The sequence below is a fragment of the Xiphias gladius genome, chromosome 15 (assembly GCF_016859285.1).
Source record: "Xiphias gladius isolate SHS-SW01 ecotype Sanya breed wild chromosome 15, ASM1685928v1, whole genome shotgun sequence".
Taxonomy (NCBI): Eukaryota; Metazoa; Chordata; class Actinopteri; order Istiophoriformes; family Xiphiidae; genus Xiphias; species Xiphias gladius.
In genome coordinates, this window is record NC_053414.1 from 31295591 (window position 1) to 31318531 (window position 22941).

The 22941-nt window shown below is 38.9% G+C and overlaps 1 protein-coding gene across 1 annotated transcript in view; it reads left to right on the forward strand.

Moving 5' to 3' along the window:
• The first annotated feature begins 5489 nt into the window (after positions 1-5489).
• wu:fc21g02 overlaps positions 5490-22941 on the forward strand; it is a 50711-nt gene continuing 33259 nt past the window's right edge. The window contains exon 1 of the mRNA XM_040146217.1: positions 5490-5606. The gene's annotated coding sequence lies outside the window, so the exon portion shown is untranslated. The remainder of the gene's footprint in view (positions 5607-22941) is intronic.

A 22941-nucleotide genomic window follows, 5' to 3' on the forward strand; every position in this document is an offset into this window, starting at 1 on the left:
TGGCCTACAGGCTAGGGCAATCAGACCAAGCAGCCAGCATCCGCCCTGCACTTCATCAAGTTGCTTCTCTTCACCGACAGCCAGGGCTCACTGCCACTGTACCCAGACCAAGTGAGTCACACTTCTCTCGAGATAGAAATCAGTCACCTATCGGCTAGTCAGCCTCTACTCATCTTCACTCTCTCTCCTCATGCAGTTGATCATCCAGAGAGTGGTGATTGCCATGTTTCTGGCATCAGTTCCTGTCTTGTTGCCAGGGAAGCCAGAAACTGGGTCTCCCAAGAGACCTCTATGGCTTGGACTTCTGTTTTGTGCCTGGCTTAGCCTCCCTGCCAATTAAACTTGATAGGGTTCAAAAACGGTGACTCTGGCAGAGTTCTCACCCAGTTTATCCCATCCATCCATCCATTGTCTGTCGCTTTTCCGGGGTCAGGTAATTTTGGCAGCAGGTTTAGCAAGGTAATCCTGACATCCCTCTGTCAGGCAAAATTTTCCAGCTCCTCCTGGAGGACGCAGAGGCATTCCCAGGCCAGATGATATATATATATATATATATATATATAGGCTATCCAGTGTGTTCTGGGTCTACTCCGGGGACTACTACTAGTTGGACGTGCCCGAATAACCCAAATGGAAGGTGCCCCGCTGGCCCATTACCTCAGTTGGATCTTTTTGATGTAAAGGAGCAGTGCCTCTACTCAGAATTAGCTCCAGATGTCTGTGCTCCTTAACCTATCTGTAAGGCTGAGCCCAGCCAACTTATGAAGGAAACTCATTTTGGCCGCTTAAATTCGCGATCTCATTCTTTTGGTCACTACCCAAAGCTCATGACCATAGTTGAGGGTTGAACGTGGATTGACTGGTAAATCGAAAGCTTTGCCTTCTTGTTCAGCTTCTTGTAAGCTACAATCATACCGGGATAATATTCTATGGACAGATTAAAGCAAAGTAGAGCTCTTTGGGAATGCAGTGCTTCAGTTTGTTAATAGGTGTCAACATGAAGCCCATAAGGAAAACACCCTACCATTACCTACAGTAATACATGGTGGATGTTCTATCATTCTGTGGGGCTGATTTGCAACTTCTGGTACTGGAGGCATTGAATAAATCAAAGGAATGATGAAATCAGAAGATTACCAAGGCATTTTAGAGTACAATGTCTTACCCAGTGACAGAAAACTAAGTTTGAGGCAATTGAGGTATTGGTTTTTTTCAGCAGGACAACAACCCAATGCACACATCCAGAAGCAAAAAAAGGATGGTTGAAAAGGAAAAATTGACTTTTAAACTAGCCAGCAATGAGTCCTGACCTAAATCCCATTGAAAACCTTTGGAGAGGGCTGAAATCTGCCACTGAAAAAAAGGACTCTTGCAAACTTGAATGAGCTTGAATGCAGGAACAAACTACCAGCAGACAGGTGCAAGAAGCTTCTAGATCGCTACAAGAGATGTTTAGAGGCTGCCATTGTTGCCACAGGTTCTGAAACCAAATGTTAGCAAAGGGTGCCAATAATTGTATCTGAGCTACATGTATTTTTCCACTATTATGCAAATTTTGTTTTTTTTTTAGTCTTCTGTTGAGTAACCTTGGATATTTTCAAAATATTTATTATAGATAGATTATACAAAATTGGTTAATTGGCATTTATTTCTGAAGATATTCTAAATTATGTACTTACAACTCTGGGGTGCCAAGAACTTCATTTACTTTCCTTTTACATTTTCTCAGTTGAAAGAGTCAGCTTGACATGAAAAACTTACAGCTGTGGCTGTTGGAGATATTTTGTATCAGATTCAGTACAAAGACAACATTTGAGGCTGCTCTCAGTGACTTTGTTAAACTCTAAGTGTAAGGCAGGGGCATGAATGCTGAGTGTCTCTGTTGTTGTGAATATCTGTATGTTTCTGTGTGGTATGTGTACAGGCTGAGAAAACAAATCTCCTTACACCAAGATAAAGGTTTATCTTAGTAGGTGTACAGTGACCTAACCTTCATCATGGTTGACACTGTACATTATTATGAAAAGAAACAACCATGGCTTACCTTCACATGTATTAAAAAACACATCAAGTTTCTATCATGTCATTTTTCTTCAAACTACAAAAAATAAGTTTTAACTCTAAAAGAATTCATGCTGAGTAGTCTGTTAATTTGCTAGTTTCTTTAAAAACTTAATTCAGTTAGTTTAGTGAACTCTCAGCAGTTTATTCATTGAACCCATCATCTCAAGTCAACATACCTCCATTTAGAACAAATAATGTTTAATCCACTAAGTCCTCTAAAGAAAAATAAAAAAACTTTAAAATAAAAATAAAAAAAAAAAAATTAAAAAAAAAGTGTAATTAGAAAAGAATTAGTTGAATGAAAACTAAATGTTGTGTGTACTAAATCCTGTGTGTGTATGTCTCTGTGTGTGTGCGTCTGTCTTTATGAGGACAGTTTTGAGTTTTAGACCTTGGGAGTTAGGACATTTTTGGAATTTGAGGACATTTTAGCCTCACAATTTCAAAGGACTGTTTTAGGGTTAAGACTTGGTTTAGATTAGAAATAGGTTTAGGTTAGGGTTAGGGTAAGAGTTGGGGTTAGGCATTTAGTTGTGATTGTTAAGGTTAGGGTAAGGGGCTAGGCAATATAATATGTCAATAAGTGCCCTCACAAAGAAAAAGGTACAAGTATGTGTGTGCATGTACATGTCTTTCTATGGTTGTGTAGACAAATTTTGGTTTGAAAATATTGTTGTGAGGATATTTTGGCCAGTCTTCACAACTCCAAGGGCTGTTTGAGGGTTAAGACTTGGTTTTAGGGCTACATATATCATAATAAGGTCCCGTCTTACAAGTTGTACAGTGTAATAAAACCACCATCCTTTAGTCCTGTATTAATTATTACCTGATTTCTTGTAAATTACTAGTTAATATTAGTATCCTTCCTACCCTATTAACCAATCATAAGACATTCCCTGTTCTTGTTTCTTTTTGATCCACCAATGTTAAATGACCAGTGTGTAGGATTGAGGGGAATCTATTGGCAAAACTGGAATATACATAAATATGTTTTCATTAGTGTATAATCACCTGAAAGTAAAAATTGTTGTGTTTTCATTAGCTTAGAATGAGCCATTCATATCTAAAGAGGGTCCTCTTCCACAGAGTTGGACTGCTTTGTATCAACAGTGGCCCAGAATGGACAAACCAAACACTGGCTCTAGAGATGGCCTTTCGTGTTTCAACGTTACCTGAAGGTCACCGTAGGTACTCCTACATGCTTGGAAAGGAAGGGGTGAGGGGAGGGGTATTCAGGTGGTTGCAATCTGCAACCTCACAGCTACATGCCACTAAATCCTACACACTTAAAACAAATTGGATTAGTTTTCTACCACTACCATAAACACATGTGTCTTTCATGGTATGTACTGTATTAACACCATTTCTCAGCCCTCACCTAAAAGAAATCACTGCTCTTTGAAAACTAGTTCTCCAGCAATATACTTTTGGTAAGTCAGTTGATAAATTCCAATAGTTTGCTGCTGTCCATTTCAGAATTTCTTTGTTACTCTGTAAATTCTCCTGGTCACCCCCCACAGGGGCTGTAATACTTCTCAGAAATATAACGTCATCTTTTGTATGTAGATTCTTCTGATCCAGCTAACTCCGCCATCAGTCCAGTCGGTTTTTGTATATTATTTCAGAGGCAGACTTCCATCGTGTCAAGTTCCTTGTCCAAGCTGTCTATGATGCTCTACCAAGCCCAGCAAACCCTCATGTCTGGGGCAAGAGCGAGACACCATCCTGCCCTCTCTGCTCTGAAAGAGGATCCTTAGAACATCTTCTTAGTAGCTGCCCAAAGGCCCTTGGGGAAGGCCGCTATTGTTGGCGCCATGACCAAGTGCTCAAGACAGTTTCTGACAGTATAGCCAAGGCCATCAGCACCAGCAAACACCACCATGCCCCAAAGAAGTCAATCACCCTTGTCAAAGCTGGAGAGGAAGCCCTTCCACAGCTAAAAGCCAGGTAAGGCCTCCTCTATAAGGCCTCTGACTGGCAGCTGCATGTTTATCTGGGCAAGCAGATCATAACAACATCACTCTGATCAGACATGATTATCACGTCTATGTGACAGGATGACGGATCATCGTGGAACTCACAGTGCCCTGGGAAGACTGTATGGAAGAAACCCATGAGAGGAAATGTGCAAAGTATCAGGAACTAGTGGAGAAGTCCCAGGAGAGAGGCTGGAAGAGGCACTATGAACCCATAGAGGTGGGCTGCAGAGGCTTTGCAGGACATTCACTCTGCAAAGTCCTAAACTGATTTGGCATCACAGGGGCGGCAAAGAAACGGACCATCCAATCCACGAGCTAAGCGGCAGAGAAAGCCACCAGGTAGCTTTGAATCAAGAGGGCTGATCCGTGGATGGTTGCTGCTGGGATGCAAGTTGGGGCCAGCTGAGTCACCTGGGTTAGGGTGTCTTATGTTGTGAGACCCGAAACACCCAATGACCCCAGGTCCTCCATCTAGAAGATGTATCTTTTCACATTGTATACTTGAATATGGAATAATTGGAATGAATTTAATTTTCATGGGAAAAACTTACCATATCTAATTACTACTGATGTTAAAGAAATCTCTTTCAGGATTGTACATATTATCCCAATAATGTTTATTAAAATAGGTGATATTGATAATAATTGTAGCGTTTGTGATTTACGTGCAGGAATACAAACATCATAGTCCAAATATTTTTCAAGAGGAATGTAATTGTTTTAAATAGTCAAGTCTGACCTCTCATGTCTCTCAGATCCTCTTTTGTTTTATGTGGATACTGTAATTTACTGATGTGTCTTCTTATGTAAGTATGTGATACTTATTTTACATTGCCAGGTCTCTATTGTAAAACAGTTCATGTATCTCAAGAGTCGTCCTGGTTGGATTAAGGTTGAATAAATAAATAAATAAAATAATTAATTACTGTTCCATAAAACCTCACCTTAACTTCTCCACCTGCCTCTACTTACACATCATAGACATTTTACCGTTCTGTTTTGTATCTTTTACATGTAAAATCTTAATCTAAAAATCTAATCTAAATCTAATGTAACTAACTAGTGACTAGAGTTATTAGATAAATGTAGTGTAGTAAAAAGTACAATATTTCCCTCTGAAATGTGGTGGAGTAGAAGTATAAATCTGCATGAAATGGAAATATTCAGGTGATGTACAAGTACCTCAAATCTGTGTTCACGTACTGTACTACAGTAAAGCCTACTTAGTTACGCTCCACCACCTTCCCTTGCACATGTATCACCCTAGAACTCCTGAGATAAAGTACAATTATGTCTGCGTTTTTACCATAATAAAAGGAGACCTAAATAAATATGGGATGAAGGTGTTGTGAAGGTGATGTGCTTAAGTCTTCACCACATCAAACCCTGAAATTTTCCGATTTGACTCTGGATATTTCCTACAGGAACCTGAAGGCAGCACTTCTCGTACGCTCCTCCACCCTCATCCGGTCTGAGAAAATTATCTAATGCAGCAGTGATTTCAGAGATACTAACCTGTAAGTGTGGTCCTACCTCTCAAGAGACGGTCCGTTTACACAAAAGGTAAGTGCCACAGACTAAAGGCTTTAATGTGAGTGGGGGCGGGGAGATTCGGCTTTGCAAGGCCCAAATTCACATTTTGTTCCTAATGGTCCACAGTAAGAACTGATATTCAAATGTGCGTCTGACTGCTGGGGCATTTCACTGGCTTCATGCATATGTGGAGGAAGTGAAAGGATGAAGCCAGTTACTCTAGAGGATTAGAAATGGTCACATAACACGTTGAACTGCAGCGGAATGATTAGCCTGATGTGGACTGAGCGGAGACGCCTTCCTGCCGTCCTGTTGTCTGTGTTCTCCTCTCAGCACGAGCTCTACAACGCCTCTAAAGTTGAACTACTGTGTGTTGTATTAATGGAGGGGTGTGACTGTTTTTTTTAAATGTACTATCTCTGCACGCGGCCACACCTCTCGATTTCTCCTACTAAACGCTTCACAGCTGTTCCACACACTTTTCTAAAGCCGTCATATCACAGGTACAAGACTCCTGTAAGTTCGTGGTTACAAAAGGCCATACTGCTCAATGGCTCCGTCCTTTCTTTTCTTCATTTTTATCTGACATACCGTCAGGTCTAGCAGGGAGGGGATTCCTCCCTTGCGCCCCCCACCCCTCAGGGCTTGTGCCTGTGAGGCTTTCAATTGCTGTCGGAAATATCAGTTGTAATAAGTGGACCTCCTAACACAGTGACTACACAGATCTCCACATAATCTCCCGCCAAACTTAAGCTGAGAGGATATTTATTCTTTTCATTAACATTAAATTTAAATTCATTGGCCTGTCAGAAAAGTGATGCATTGGGAGTCCCAGATTTTAACCAGTTAGATAATATGTCATTACGTATGTCCAAAGCTTTCCTGCTGCAGCTCTGTCTGTAATTCATATCCTTTCATATGATTAATGATACAGCACACTACATATTAAAAAGCTGCCAGATGGATGTGGTATTGAACATGACATTTGTATTAAACTACACTCCAGTAATATTCTTTATAATGTTGCATGTGTCAGGTTAATGTCAGCGCGTTCGTTGATTTGGGAAGAGAGTCCAGGAGATGAGTTATTTCTCAGTTTAACAATTTATTAAAAACCAGAGAATCAAATTGAGCATGTACATGGATCTTTTCCATTCAGAAAACCACAGTCTGCAAGCAGTTCGCTGTAGCCAACTTCCTAGAAAAGAGTGTCCGTCTTAACGTTACACAGGGTTTTCAATGGGAATGTGCATCCATCTGATTGGTCAAGAACGTTGGGGAGGCGCCGTGGTTTAGGCTTAGCGCTTCCTTGGCTGGCGGATAGGTTGGTCCCTCCTTTGTTCCATAGGCTTCCACCAGCTGCGAGAGACAGCGTCCTAAACAGGAAGAAACCCTGCACTCCCTCACGTGTAGCTCGTTCTGAATGTATAGTTTTTATCTTATTCAACTGACACCCAGTAAGGGTGTATTACAAGATATTCTTGAACATGATATTCTTTCCGTGTCTATCTCTTTGCACAACAGAAAGAGTTCTTACATGACTAATCAGATAACGCCTTTATGTTTGTGGCATTGTAACCATCAACTGTCCTCCTTAGCACATCGCCTACGGAATGGCCTGTTTTCATAAGCCAATGCCTTTCTACGTACATAAAATAAAGTCTGTGTGCAAACAGCATATATCTTTGGCGTGCTTCTAATATTTACATGAATAATTAAAACAGCTAGATCTAACATTAATGAGTCATAAAATATTTACAAAACTGGAAACATTGAACTGAAATGTTGAACATTAACTGAAAATTAAATTTACCCAGACTATAAAATGGTCTTATCATTTGAGACAAGAATTGAACGACATCATCATATCTTAGTGAAATGATTATTTTATATATTGATTAATCTCAAGATTGTTTTTTTTAATTAATTATTTGATCTATAAAATGCCAGGAAATAGTGAAGAATGCCCATTATAATTTCCCAAAGACCAAGGTAACATCTTTTGTCTTTTGTAAATTGCGTTTTATCAGACCAACTGTCCACGATCCAAAGGTATTCACTTTACTAACATGGATAACAAAGAAGGGCATCAAATCCTCACTTTTAAGAAGCTAGATACAGTAATTATTTGAAATTTTCGCTTTAAAAAAATGACAAAAACCAATATTTGACTATCAAATAGTTGCCATTAAATTTCTATTCAATTCAATTCAATTATATTTATATAGCGCCTAATCATAACAGAGGTTAACTCAGGGCACTTTTCATGTAGAGCAGGTCTAGACTGTACTCATTATAGTTATATTCATAGAACCAACATTCCCCCATGAGCAAGCACTGGGCAACAGTGGCAAGGAAAAGGCATAGCACAGTAGACGTGTAACAAAGATGTGTAACAATAATGAGATTAATAATAAAACTAATAATAATAATACTAGGGTGGATAATTATACTAATAAAACTAAATATAATAATAGTTGATAATCATAATATTTGAAGCATTGGGTCTTGAGAGGGATCATGGGGGCAGTAGGTGGTTTGCAGTCACGGATCCAGACTCTCTAGCAGCAGGGGCAGAAATACCTGCAGAAAGTGACAGGAAGAGAGAGGAGAGAGACGAGAAAGCACAAAACTATGGGAGAGAAAAGAAGTCAAGTTAGTAACGAGCATTGATGCCTTATGAATGTGTGCAGATGGAGAGGAAGGGGAGGAGAAAAGGAGCTTGGTGCATCATGGGAAGTCACCCAGCAGTCTAGGCAATAGCAGCATAATTAGGGGTCGGTTGAAGCCAAGCCTGAGCCAACCCTAACAGTAAGCTTTATCAAAAAGGAAGGATTTAAGTCTACTTTAAATGTGAAGAGGGTGTCTTCCTCCCGGACCACTGTTGGGACAGTATGATAATAAGGAATTGCAATATTCCATCCAAGAAGTAAAAAAAACATGGATTAGTTTTTCTGCATCTTTTTGAGAAAGGATGTGCCTGATTTTTGCAAGGTTACATAGGTGAAAAAAGGCAGTCTTTGAAGTTCGTTTTATGTGAGAGTTAAAGGACATATCCTGATCAAAGAGAACTCCGAGATTCCTAACAGTGGTGCTGGAGGCCAGGGCAATACCATCTAGAGTAACTATATCATTAGATAATGTGTGTCTGAGATGCTGGGGGCCAAGCAGAATAACTTTATGGAACAGAATAACTTAAACATTTTGTCTTAGTTTACCAGCAGAAATTTGCTGGTCAACCAGGTCTTTATGCCTTTAAGGCATGCTTGAAGTTTAGCTAACTGATTGGTTTCACCAGGCTTCATTGATAAATACATTTGGGTATCATCAGCATAGCAATGGTAGTTTATGGAGGGTTTCCTAATAATATTGCCTAAAGGAAGCATGTATAAAGGTGAACAGAACTGGTCCAACCACAGAACATTGTGGAACTCCATGACTAACTTTTGAATATATGGAGGATTTATCTTTAACATGCACAAACTGTAATTGATCTGATAAATAGGACCTAAACCAGCTTAGAGCGGTTCCTTTAAAGCCAATTAAATGTCCCAGTCTCTGTAATAAGATATGATGGTCAATGGTACCAAATGCAGCACTAATCTAACAAGAGAAGTACAGAGACAAGTCCTTTGTCCAATGCAGTGAGGTCATTTGTAACTTTCAGCGGTGCTGCCTCGGTGCTATGATGCACTCAAAATCCTGACTGAAAATCCTCAAATAAACTATTATGATTTAAAAAGTCACACAACTGGTTGGTAACAGCTTTCTGAAGGATCTCAGAAAGAAAGGGAAGGTTAGATATGGGTCTATAGTTGGCTGAAACATACGGATCAAGAGTAGGCTTTTTAAATAGTTTAATTACAGCTGTTTTAACAGGACTGCAGTACATAGCCTGTTAATGAAGACACATTGATTATATCTAGTAGAGAGGTGCTAACTAAGGATAAAACTTCCTTAAGCAGCCTAGTTGGGATGGGGTGTAAGAGACAAGTTGATGGTTTAGATGAAGACATAGCTGAAGTGAGTTGGCAAAGGTCGATGGGAGAGGAAATGTCTAAGTATACATCAGGTTGCACAGCTGTTTCTAAAGTGCCTGTGTTTGAAGATAAGTCGGTGCCGGTTAAGGGCAGGAGGGGGTGAATTTTGCATCGGCTACTGGGGGCTGGCTAACTACCGTGGCTAACAATTTGGTTTCCATGGTGTGGAGCCGTGCTTCCAATTGACTGAGCCTCGCCTCCATCACTGCAAATAAACTATATTTATTACATGTGCCATTATCGCTAAATGAGGCAGAGGAATAACTAAACATAAGACACACCAAGAGAGCAGGAGAGAAGTCATCACTAACTGCAAAGCTAAAGTAACTGGCCGATTTGAAAAGCATGTAAACAACTGTGAAGTAGTGAGATAATAGCTAAATCAAGGAGAGAACTAAGGCTACTTGATCAGAACAAATGTACGTTTAAATGTACAGCGGGTAAATAGCCGGTATAATGAAGAAAATAGCAAAATTAACTGGGTAAAGGCAGAGCAGCAAAACTCACTACCAGTCACACAGAAGCTGGCAATACGCTTACCTCAGCACGTCAGCAGGATGTAGTAAAAAAACGGAGAAGCTGACGAACGACAGATGGCAGGAAAGCAGAGAGAAGCTTTCCTTTGTCAAATTAATTTTCTGTCAATTGACTAATCAAGTAATCGATTTATTGTTGCAGCTCTAAACTGTTCTATACAGAGCAGCATAGCTTGAGAAACATTAGTGGTGCAGTTCTGCTAAATTAAAATCCAGCACTACCTCAAAATAGAAAGGGAGCGGCCAGAGCAGCAGAAACGCAGACAGGTGCAGACTGTCTGACTGGACTGATGGAAAAGGCAGGTCCTCTTTCTAAAGTCAGATAGCTTGTTAGTGCAAGAATTTATTAAGAATCCTGCCATTCGTTCCAGTAAAAGTAAATTAAAAAAAAAAAAGGAAAGTTGTATTGTCTTAGATAAATTGAATAAGTTGGTAGTTAGGGTGCAGGTTAGTTGAAAATTCTTGTGGGACTTTTTTTGGCTCTGAATTCAGTTTGCCACTGTCAATACCAAAAGCTGCCATAGAATATGTTGTCACATTCATATTCTTGTTTACTTCCTGATTTACTGTATCATAATATCAAAAACTCAAGGTTATATCTTATTTAGGTAACATTCTTTTACAGCTGCATTGTGTTTTATGACACTCACAAAGAAACTGTTTAATGTGGCACAGTGATTTCAGGGCCGATATCTCAGCCACTTGATAGGGTCAGTATTGGTGCCTACACTGTGTCAGGTTGGCTTATTGTTGGCTATTGGGTTGGTGTATTCCCAACTGTTTTTGTTCTTTAGTGCGTTTTCGGTGGTACTGAAAGTCAAAGATCACATTGGCAGTGGTATTAAAGAAAGACAACACTCACTTTAGGTCATATTTAACCATACTGTACATACACTAGCCTCCTCAGTTATCTCGAGTGACTGACTGCAGCAGACGACAGTCATATCTGCTTGATCTACTGCAATGGATGAATAACACCATTTACTTAAACCCATTTACAAGATAACAGGGGTAGCTGTTATGATTAAATAGGATTTTTACACCTTGATTGGATGTCAGAATACATTGGGGAAAAGTATGTACAGTATGTGTCCATGATGATTAACACTGTCCAAATTCAATACTTCATACCAATTCACAGCACTATAGACCATGGAATGTGTTGACACGGGAGAAGTAACAAAATGAAGAACAGTGCATTCATAAAGTATTCAGACCCCTTCATTTTTTCATATTTTTATATTGTAGCCTTATGCTAAAATCGTTTATATTCGTTTTTCCCGACCCGTCTCACTATCCCTGACACTGAAAAACACCCCACAGCATGATACTGCCACCACGATGTTTCACCGTTGGGATGTTTTAGAGCAGGTTATGAGCGATGGCTTTCCTCCAGACATGATTCTTAGAATTGAGGCTAAATAGTTCAATCTTGGTTTCATCAGAGCAGCAAATCTTGTTTTTCCCAGTCAGAGTCCTTCAGGTGCTCTTTTGTAAACTCCAAGCTTGGGGTTCCTGTTTCTTTTATTGAGGATAGGTTTCCATCTGATAACTCTACCATAAAGCTGCAATCAGTGGACTGCTGCAGTGGTGGTTGCCCTCCTGGAAGTTTCTCCCATCTTCACACAGGACCTCTGAAGTTCAGCCAGAGTGACCATCGAGTTTTTGGTCAGTTCTCTTCAATGCAGCAGAATATTTTTGTAGCCTTCCCCAGGTCTTTGCCTAAACACAATCCTGTCTCTGAGGTCTGCAGGCAGTTCATTCAACCTTGTGACTTAGTTTTTTTGCTATGATATATATTGTCAGCTGTGAGACCTTATATAGACAGGTGTGTGCCTTTCCAAATAATTTCCAATCAATTTAATTTACCACAGGTGGACTCCAATCAAGGTGTAGAAACATCTCAAAGATGATCAAGAGAAATGGGAGGCACCCGAGCTAAATTTCAAGTGTCATAGCAAAGGGTCTGAATTCTTATGTCAGTGTAATATTTCAATTTTTCCTTTGTAATAAATTTGCAAAAATTTCTAAAATTCTGTTTTTGCTTTGTCAGTATGGGGTTTTGAGTGTAGATTGATGAGTGGAAAAATTAAATAAAACAATTTTAGCATAAGGCTGCAACATAACGTGAAAAAAGTGAAGGAGTCAGAATACTTCCTGAATGCACCGTATAGTCAAAACTGTCAGTATGCACTGTAAAAATGTGCAGTTAATGGACAGTATTGTCCCACAATGCAGTGCACAAGGAAGTAGCTTGTTCCTCGAACAGCTTCAGGGTGATCTTGGAAAGCACCTTAAAGAAAAAAATCGTTAAATCTTCGGAAAAACGTTTTGTTTACTCTTTGTTAAGTGGAAGTGGTAGTCACATGCCAGAGTAGCAGTTTGATTGATGGTGAAGTACACCAATTTCTTGTAATCAAATTGCAAAAACAGTATACTATGAAAATGAGTGTATAATAAATACTGTATGCAGTTAGTATTGGGACAGCCACTTGAGGCTGAATGTTTACTACACCACATAATAAAGTCCCGAAAGAACTAATAGCATAGTGACATACTGAGCTGAAAATGTTTGCCTCTAGGCCGGCACTGAGAATGCTCACATGCTGTATCCTCTTAGAGACATGGTTGCTAACTAAAACCTTACTTTTAAAGAGCTCCTTTTTTTTTTTTTTTTTCTAATATGCTAAAGTTGGTCTGATCAACAATTGAATCCAGTCCATCAACCTGGAATCAACAGAAGAAGGCTCTCTCAAAGATTTCGGAGGTCTGGAGTCTTTCATCAATGTGTATTATGACAGAATGGCAAGTGAAATGAAATGAGATAACAAGAGACACAGCAATCAATGCAGGCTCTTGCTAAGCTCCAGTGAACATGATTACAAAGAAATAACTACAGGCCTCAGCGATATCTTCCAATTGATTGCAATGATGAGCGAGCAATTGCAGATGCTCGCCTTTGCAAAAATTAATGACTGTCATTGAAAAACTTACACAATCTATGGAGTTCAAAAACTTGTACTTGTACTTGAAGTACCAGGAAAAAAAACTGTATCACTAAGGATAGAGGTTAACAACCTAAAGCAACTAACAAGAGAGCTTCAGGAGGAAAACTCAAAAATGTCAAATGAGTTACTTGGTATACAATGCAGAAGCATGGGAGACAGCATAATGGTACATGGAATGTTAGAAGGAGAAAGAACAACTGGGTAAAACATTCCTGAAAGAGACCCTGTGGATGCAGGAGTGCACAGAATTGGGCACATCAAACCCAAAGGGCAAACCAAGAAGAGACATCCCATTGTGCCCAGGTTTACTGAATACAAGATGAAGCTTACTGTCATGGAGAAGCGCAGAGAGCTAAAGGGATCAACCTTCTCCATCCTCTCCATTTCTTTCATTTTTTTTTCTTAGAGTAGCTAACTGACATAATTACACATATGAACAGTCAAAAACTATGTCACAACCTGGAATGTCTGTAAAGATTCTTAGTCATGCAGGTCATGGTGTTTCTAAGTGCTATATGAAGACAACTGAACTTGCTTGAGGTTCTTGAAGACATTTCACCAGTTCGGAACTTAAGAAGCTTTTTGGATGAAAGGTGAAACGTCTTCAAGTCCAGTTGCCTTCGTGTAGCACTTAGAATGTAAATGGTATCAGCAACCACGTAAATGGGGCGAAACTCTGAAGCAGTTAAAGCAGTATTCAGCAAATATTGTCTTTCCTCAAGACACACACACGAAAGCAGAAAATTTGCAGCATCTCCTAATGGATTGGGTAGGTCAAGTATACGGTGCTGGTGAATCTTCCAAAAGCTGTGGAGTTGCTATTCTATTTAACTAGTGCAGTGTCTGTTCAAAATGTGCCTGTCGGTGGGGGCTGATTACTAGGAATTCTTTCCGGGCCGCAGTGTGTGTGGTCAGTCAGTCTCATTTGTTACTGCTGTAGTTGGCTGCTCTGGTACGCTCTGATAGTGTCTGGGTGACGGTGTAGAAAGTGCTGCCGCAGTTGAGGTCCACCTTTCAAATCCTAAATATGCGCGCAGGAAATTGTCTGGGCGCTACACTGCCCTTGTAGTGTAGCTCCGCCTTTAACCTTCACGTCAAGTAATATGTAGAAAAGCGATGTTTGATGCTCATCCAAAAAACTTGACAGTCAACACTGCACTTCCTTGGGTCCTCAGCAATATACCTGCGAATTTGAGGTTGATCGGATAAGCGGTTCTCGAGAAAATCTGAATACAGACAGACATAGTTAGACAAAACACTAAATTACTAGGTAACCAATCTGGTAGGTTTATTTTAATCAATGGTATCTTGGAGTAAAATAATATAACCCTCTTAAACATATATGCACTGTCTGCATGCAAGTCTGCCTTTGCATTACTCATGTTAATGCAGACATTCAGTTTAGTCAACATCTGGTGTGTATTGCATCTGATGATCAGAGATGATAAATTTTAGTCCAATAGATGCAATTTTCAAGAATTGAAATTTTCAAGAATTGATTTTTTTTCTGACCCTGTTGCCAGTTGTTCGTAAACCATTATGTATGAATAAATATATTAATATACAAATACACCCAATAGTTATTGCTGATCATGCCCCTGTTCAAGCTGTCCTCAGCTTACTGCCAAGGAAGGTGAAATATAAATATTGAAAGCTTAATGACTCTTTATTCAAATTTCCTAATATTAAACAACAAATACTACAATACATCCACACCTTTATGCAATCAAATGGGTTCCATATCCAATTTTCCAATGGGGTGGGAAACTAAAAAATGATGCCTTAGTGGGGAGTTAATCAGAAAAGGCAGTATATTGAAAGAAAATTTTTTGCAGGAAACTGTTGTACGAAATTTAACCCTTTTAAAACTCATTGTCAAACAAATGCGATAATGAAATGTTAGCTAAATTATGTAAATTACAATTAAGATGCGCTGATATAATTTGAAATACAATTTAGTATAACCTAAATAGAGCAAATTAATTTTTTTCTGAAAGCAGTGAATAGGCTGGCAAAAGGTTGAAAAAGGAAATGACAAAAATTTATAAATACAGTATCAGGACTGCAAATCACTTGACTACCACAGATCCTGAAAAGATCATCTCTACAATTGTATCATATTATGAAAATCATTTTTTCAAGGAAATTAACTTACCCTGCTTACCTGAGGAAGAAAAAACTCAATTGGAAAAACCAATAACATTTACAGAATTTCAAGAAGTAATCAGTTCTTACATAAAAAATATTCTACTAAAATACCCAATACTTTTAGAAACATATCTAACGTCTTTAGACAATGGATCTTTCTCTCCCATGTTTAAGTAGCTACTACATCACATTACTCCATAAAAAAGATAATGATCCAATATTATGCAGTAGCTACTGCCCAATTTCCTTAGCCAACCTTGACGACAAGATTCTAGCATAAATACTAGCAGGAAGATTAACACTCATGATGCAAAAATTTGGTTCACACAGATCAAACAGGTTTCATGAAAAAACGATATTCATCTGATAATACCAGAAAATTGTTTAACATTATTATGCATATGCAAAATATCCACCACTCAGCAGCTGTCTCTACTTTGGACACTGAAAAAGATTTTGAGAGACTAGAGTGATCATTTATGTTTAACATTGTAAAACAATATGGGTTTGATTACAATTTTATTCACTCAATTCATTTTTTAAAGACTATTCCAAAAGCATCAGTGAGGACAAATCAACCAATGTAAAGACCATCTACATAGAGACTATAAAAAGGGCTGCCAGCATCCGCACTATTGTTTAATCTCATAAAAATAAGATCCACTAGCAATATAAAAGGAATAACTATCAGAAAACAAACATAAAACATGACTATTTTCCAATGTCTTTATGTTCGTTTTATCAGACATAAAATCATCTTATCACATTAATCGAGCCAAAACAAGTTACAAAACAAAACCTTAACCATATCATACCATATATATATATATATATATCTATATATATATATTTCAGGCTGATGAGTTCAAGCCTAAAAGGCAGACTAAAATTACCTTATTATTCTCAGTGTTATTTAGCTTTTGGCTGCCAACAAACACAAAACTGGTTTGACCCTTAGGTAAATAATAAAGATTGGGTTGTTATAAAAAAAAATATTATGGATGACGTTAAAATTGACCTGAAAAGCCTGTATACGCTAAGATCATATCCTGATGATTATGAACCACAAGTTCCAAAGTTCCAATCTAGAGGGAGACCTCTGCTGAATGCCACTTGTCCACTCTATCCTGTGACTTCTGCTGCTGTTGACTGGGCATTAAAGGTAAAGTATATGAAGCCAATAAACTAAGGTGCGCTTTTCTACACTCATTATGACTTACTGATTACCAGTACAATGGTTTACAGGTCATTAGGTTATTCACTCTCTCTGTGTGTAGAACTCAATTAATGTTTAGTTCCAGTGTGTCAAGCTGTCTTGTCCAGATGGACTAGTGATCTAGACAAGTGAACTTTGACAGCAAGGTCACTGGTTCAAATCTAGTTCTGCAACTCTGGTGTTTGCCTGTCTGTTGTGGGCTGTGTTCACACACATTTTTTTTAAACTTTTTTTATTGGGTTTTGCAGGATTATACAAAATTTGTGTCAAAGACAGTTACAATTGCCATCTAGACCCAGAACAGTAATAAACAAACACACCAGCAGGGTAATACAGAAGCAAACTATAGAACATATTACAACAAAAACACATAATAATGATAATGGTGCAAAAAAGCATATGAACGTTATATCTCTACTCAAGTATGTACCTCTGGTATGTGTGTGTGTGTGTGTGTGTGTGTGTGTCTCTGTGTGTGTTTGTGTGTGTGTGTTCTGAGTTATGGTAGCTAAAAGTTGGATCGGAAGTCTGCATGTCCAAATGCCTACCTGATTATGATGAAGTGTTTGTGTGTGATAAACATAAACTGCTGACTGTGATACAGACGGTTCTAGTTGAGGCAACCAGAACTGATTTATCTTCAAACACAAGAACCTGCTGTAGAAACAGCTGTAACAGCGGTAAAACCTGATATATATTTAGGTTGTTTTTTTCCCATCAACCTTCACTAAATTCAGTGATTTCTTGATCTAAACCATCAACCTGTCTCCTATACCCCATCCCAACTACGCTACGTAAGGAATTTTAACCCTTAGTTAGTACTTCTTTATTAGATATGATCAATCTGTCTTTATTAACAGGCTATGTAACACAGTCCACTAAGTAGCTGTAATTAATTACCTCCTCTTAAAAAGCTTATTCTTGATCCATATATTCTAGCCAACTATAGACCTATATCTAACCTTCCCTTTCTCTCTAAGATCCTTGAGAAAGCAGTCACCAATTACTTGTGTGGCTTTCTGCTGAACAATATTTTATTTGAGGATTTTCAGTCAGGATTTAGAGTGCATCATAGCACAGAGACAGGACTGGTGAAAGTTAGAAGATGACCTTCTAATTGCATCGGACAATGGACTTGTCTATGTACTTGTCTTGTTAGACCTTAGTACTGCATTTGATACCAATGACCATCATATCCTATTACAGAGACTAGAAAATTTAATTGGCATTAAAGAAACCGCACTAAGCTGGTGTAGGTCCTATTTATCAGATCAATTTCAGTTTGTGCATGTCAACGATAAATCCTCCATATACTCAAAAGTTAGTCACGGAGTTCAACAAGGTTTTGTGCTTGGACCAATTCTGTTCACCTTATATATAGTTCCTTTAGGCCTGGCGGCATGGCAAACTTCAATGTCCTACTTTGAAACATGAAGTTGTTGTAACTCAAATATACATTGTCCAATCTGCCCCATTCTCCCAGCCTGAGGAAATCTGCATGCCAATATTCCGGTATACTCAAAGAGCAAGCTACTGGCAACAGGAAATTAGTGTTTCTATACTTTAATGTACTGCTCCTAGAGGGTTGACTATCGCCACTTCAAATGTAATCAGAAAAGCCTTAAGACCTTGATGAGGCTTTATTGTGAAGACTGTGAGTTTTCATCGACTGTCGTTCTTGTGGTGGTACAGTGATTTTCGATGTTTTGCTATGAGACAGGAGGTTACTGTTACTCAGATATACGTTGTTAAATCTGACCCAGACTTCAAATTTTGTTAAGAGACTTGGCCTGAAGAAATCTACATGCCAATATTCATCCATAGTCATAGCGCCAACTACTGGCAACCTGAAATAACGTGTTATACTTTGTTATGCTCCTCCTAGCAGGTTGACAAGATCCATTTCACATAAGGTCAGAAAAGCCTTAAGACCTTGATTATGGGGCGGCTTCGGCTAAGGAGGTAGAATGGATTGTCCACTAACTGGAAGGTCGTTGGTTTGATCCCCGGCTCCTCCAGTCTGCATGTTGAAGTGTCCTTGGGCAAGATACTGAACCCCAAATCTCCCCGATGTATCATCGGTGTGTGTGTGTGGTTGTGTGTGTGTGGGTATATGTGTGTATGTGTAGATAATGCTGTTTGTATAGAAAAGAGCGCTGTATGAATGTGTGTGTGAATGTGGCAGGAATGTACAAGCGCTTTGAGCGGTCGATAAGACTAGAAAAGCGCTATATAAGTTCAGACCATTTACTTGATTATACTTTGTTGTGAAGCTTGTCAAGTCTCAGTTCAATAGACAGGGGGCTCAAGCCTGCCTTGATGCAGAGACGTGCAAAGATGATCAGGGATTGGAAATGACGTTTTATACTCTGATGTAGTCCTCCTAGCAGGTTGACCACATCCACCTCAATAGTGGTCAGGAAATCCTTGATAATGCTTTATTGTAGAAATTGTGACTGTTCATCGAACGGTATGGACTTGATGGCGTTGCAAATTTAAGTGTTTCACAATGAAACCAGAAGTTGTTGCTTAGGTGCTAGGGATGCTCAAGAAGTCACTCAATCCGGTAATTACGTCAGAAGTGGCGGAAATTGATATCTGAAATGGGTCTCAGGATTCAGTGTGGAAAAATGGTTCGATAGTGCCCCCTACAAAATTTCAATCAAATAGCCCTTCATGTTTGATACGAATCTTGGCCTGAAGACATCAACATGCTAATATTCAGTCATACTAATAGCACCACCTACTGGCAACAGGAAATGACATGATTTATACTTTAATATACTCCATTTCACCTGCATGTATGAAATTTGGTAGCCACATGTAACATCCCAAGACTTACAAAAAAGCCTGTTGGAGCTATACCCTAAACCCAATCAGCCATTTTGAATTTACTGTGCAATTCGGGCACTGTTTTTGCAATTTACAGCTGACAAACTCCTCTTAGAGAATAAATTAGATCGATATCATATGCCATGGTTGAATGACATGTCAGTGGCAACATGGCGAATTCCGATGTTTTGCCATGAAAGAGGAAGTTGTTGTCACTCAAATATACATTGTCCAATCTGCCCCAGATTTTACATGTTTGACAAGAGGCCTGGCCTGAAATTATCTAAAAGCCCATATTCAGTTGTATTCACATCGCCACCTACTGGCAACAGGAAATTACATGTTTTATACTTTGACGTACTCCTCCTAGCGAGATGACCGGATCCTCCTCAGATGTGGTCAGAAAAGCATTAAGACCTTGATGATGCATTATTGGAAAACTATTCAATGAGTTTTCATTGAATGGCGTTTCCTTGTGGGGTGGCGAATTTCAACGTTTTGGCATGAAAAGAGAAACAGAAACTTGAATGCACATAATCAGATCTTTCCTAAACTTCACATGGTTGATAAGAGTCCCGGCCTGACGACATCTACAGCCCATATTGAATCATATTAATAGCACCACCTACTGGCAACAGGAATAAAGCCGCATAGTTTCATGATCTTATCTACACTCGATATACAACAACATAATGCATGTCTGGTGCATGTTGTCTGGTGCCACATTCTGGACACAGGAATTAATAGAAAATTTACAATATGTCATGTCTGCTGCTATGCAGTAAATAACATATTACTGTCGCAGTCTCTAATGGTCACAAAAGTGCAAAGGTGTGTCAACTGGCATCTTGCTAGCACCCCCAATGTGCACAATGGTGTGACAACCAGATCAACGCTGCTTGCAGCTTTAATTATTATTATTGTTATTATTATATTTATCCGAAATTATTCAAATTTTTGAGGGTCCAAAGGTGTTTGAACAGTTACGAAACTTTGCGCGTGTCCTCCTAGAGAATTGATCAGATCGATTTGAAATTTGGGCAGTGCAATCTAAAGAAGTTCACGATGCTAAATTGTGAATCTTTTCATTTTTCGTTGGACGGCATGTCCGTGGTAGCATGGATGTATTGTTTTGAAAGATGATGGAACTCAACTATAAATTGTTAAATTTGCCCCAAACTTCACGTTTTAATACCTGAAGACATCTACATTTTAATCTAATTTTAATTTTAATTTTATCTTCATAGCGCCACCCATTGGCAACAGGAAATTAAATGTTTTGTAAAATGTGACTTTTCATTGAACAACGTTGCCTTGGGGGTGTGCCAAATTTCAGTGTTTTTTCATGAAAATGGAAGTTGTTGTTGAGCTGCCAGGGATTTTCAAAAACTCACGAAACCTGATACACCTTTCAGAAGTCTCAGAAATTTATATCTGATATGGATCTCAGGATTGGGTGTGAAAAACGGCTCAATCTCAACCTCTACATAATTTCAACGAAGTAACCCTCACAGTACATTTCACCAAGATTAACAATATCTGTCAGTCACATGTAACATTCTAAGCCAGCACCCCTGACATGCAGGACATTGTCAGGGCCCAATCAACGCTGCTTGCAGCCTTTTTTATTATTATTATTTTTATTATTACTATTATTATTATTTACATTTCCACGTGGATCTTGCAGTGTGCTATGTTCTCTCTCCTCTCTCTCTCCTTCTGTTGAAGCATGGCTGAGAGCTTTTGGGGGTTGCGAGTTTAAGTTTTCTAACTCCTTTTTTCTTGTTTTCTATCCTTTTGTCTGTGTTAATTGGATCATGCTTTATTGCGCTGTATATCAGTGTTTTGATAGAGAAGGTTTGTTATGTTTTTATGTTTATGTGGTATAGGCCAGTGGCAGCTTTTGTTTGGATAAACGAGGAGCCGGCATGTGGTCAAACTTTCGTTGTTCAGTAGAGGAGTGTATTCTAGTGGTGGGTAAAGTAACAGGATATGAGAGTGCCTCCGGGATGAACAAGACTGTCATGATCTTCTCAAAAGCATTGAAAAAGTGAATCGAGTGCTAGAAAGCGGAATTGTGATTCAGGATTCCCTCAACCCTGTAGTTATTCACACAAAGAAAATCATTATTTATAATGTGGCCCCGTTCATGAACAACAGAATGAGGATAGTTTGCCGAGTCAGCAGGAAGAGCAGAGAGATTAGGCTTGAGTAAAGGAAATGATCAAGCAGACATCAACAACAAAAGAGTTTCAGTCACTTTTAAATGATGAAGAACATATTTTGACTGAAGATGACATTTCAAAGTTATCAATTAAAAGAAAAAACCCAGAAAGTATGACCAACACTATGAAAGGTAAAGAGACAACACGTCTTTCTTCTCAGCCAGGGGAAAGTACAGCCAACATACAGAAGACATTGAGACAGTGAGACATCTGATCAGGGCAGTGGGTATTCCTTCTTGAGGACCAGAACATTTCTGCAGGAAACAAAGCGGATGATGAGGTTTCAGGAGGTTAGAGCACAAATCTCAGACAATGAATAAGTTCATTTTGTTTACCTTTTGTATTTGCTTGTTTGTTTTTCTTTTTTGTTTAGAGGAAGCTTTCTTACAAATATGTGTGACATAAGGCTGGATTCTTTAAAAATAAGTTGTGCAAGAGAGGATGTTAAAAGAGCTTCCCCTTTTAGTTTGATTGATGCGAAAAAATTCAATGTAACTTTTCTTCAGGCAACTCACAGTATCACTGATAATTAAACTAAATGGAAGCGGGAATGGAGTGGGGAGGCTTTCTTAAACTACAAGAATACAAACAGTGGAGGAGGTGGAATTTTATTTTCCAGAGATTTTTTCCTGCTACCTGTGTTACTGAATAGACAATGGAATCTCAGTTTTTGAGAATAAAAGCTGAAATTGAAAAAGTAAAATTGGTGTTTAAAAATGTGTATGTTCCAACAGTAGGCATAGAAAGATCAGTGTCTTGGATGTGTTAAACAATGTTATCAATAATTCATAGGTTTTATATTTTCAAACACCTTTAAATGCATTTAAAGGATGTTCCATAATTTCAGTTGGTGTAAGGGATCATTCTCTTGTACATTGTTCAGTTTTTATTAAAAAAAATGCGAAATGAAATAGTGCTTACTGGCATTTTAAAGTGACTCTTTTGTCTCTCAATGTCACAAGAGACATGGGCAGGTTTATGATGGCTCTGGAGAGAGAAATAGTGGAGTTGCAAACCTTAACTGATGCCGATTTCAAATTGTTTCTAAAATGGAGGCTCCCTCTCTCTTTTTCTTCGGTCTGGAACGTAAGAATGGGTAGAGGAGGCTTGTGCATCCTGTGCCATCCAACACTGAGCAGCTGCTGCAGGACTCTTCTGACATTCATCAGTGTCCAGTTGCATTCTATGAGCAGCTTTTTAAAAGAGAGTTTCAGGAGAAGCCAGAGATGATACAATGCCAGAGGCGTAGATGTCTGCTGAGGAGTTGCATGCGGCACCTCAGAGCTTGGAGAGCGTCAAGGCCCCGGGGATAGACAGATTACTTGCATACTTTTAAAAGACTTTCTGGCCTGTGATTGTT